Genomic DNA, 687 nt, shown 5'->3' on the forward strand with positions numbered 1-687 from the left:
ACCCCAGCCCTCCCACGGGTGTGCCTGGACCCCAGCCCTCCCACGGGTGTCCTGGACCCCAGCCCTCCCACGGGTGTGCCTGGACCCCAGCCCTCACACGGGTGTGCCATCTGCTGGGGGGCATGATGGGCATGGTCCCAAAAGCCGTCTAGGCATTGACCAGGCTAGGGAGTATGACTTAGGGACACAGGGGGCCATGCCAGGCCCATGTGGTGTCAGGGGGCCTTCCTTGGTCCTTCTGCCTAGTTCTGAGGGAAGGGGTATGGTGGGGATTTGACCAAGTAAACCTGATGATGGATCAAGAGAGGGGTCCAGACTGTACCCCATCTCCTGGAACAGAGGGCTGCTCTGGATCCCAGCTTATTAAACCTGCCCAGGCTGCATCCGAATTTTTTTTTTAAATGGAGTTTCTCCTCTTTTTGCCCAGGCTGGAATGCAATGGTGCAATCTCGGCTCATTGGTTTAAGCGATTCTCCTGCCTCAGCCCCAGTAGCTGGGACTACAGGCACGCACCACCATGCCTGGCTAATTTTGTATTGTTGGTAGAGATGGGGTTTCACTATGTTGGCCGGGCTGGTCTTGAACTCCTGACCTCAGGTGATCCACCCACCTTGGCCTCCCAAAGTGCTGGGATTACAGGCATGAGCCACCAGCCCAGCCTGTCCTGTCTTTTTTTTTTTTTTTTTT

This window comes from Mandrillus leucophaeus, unplaced genomic scaffold (assembly GCF_000951045.1).
Source record: "Mandrillus leucophaeus isolate KB7577 unplaced genomic scaffold, Mleu.le_1.0 Scaffold6, whole genome shotgun sequence".
NCBI classification, from domain to species: domain Eukaryota; kingdom Metazoa; phylum Chordata; class Mammalia; order Primates; family Cercopithecidae; genus Mandrillus; species Mandrillus leucophaeus.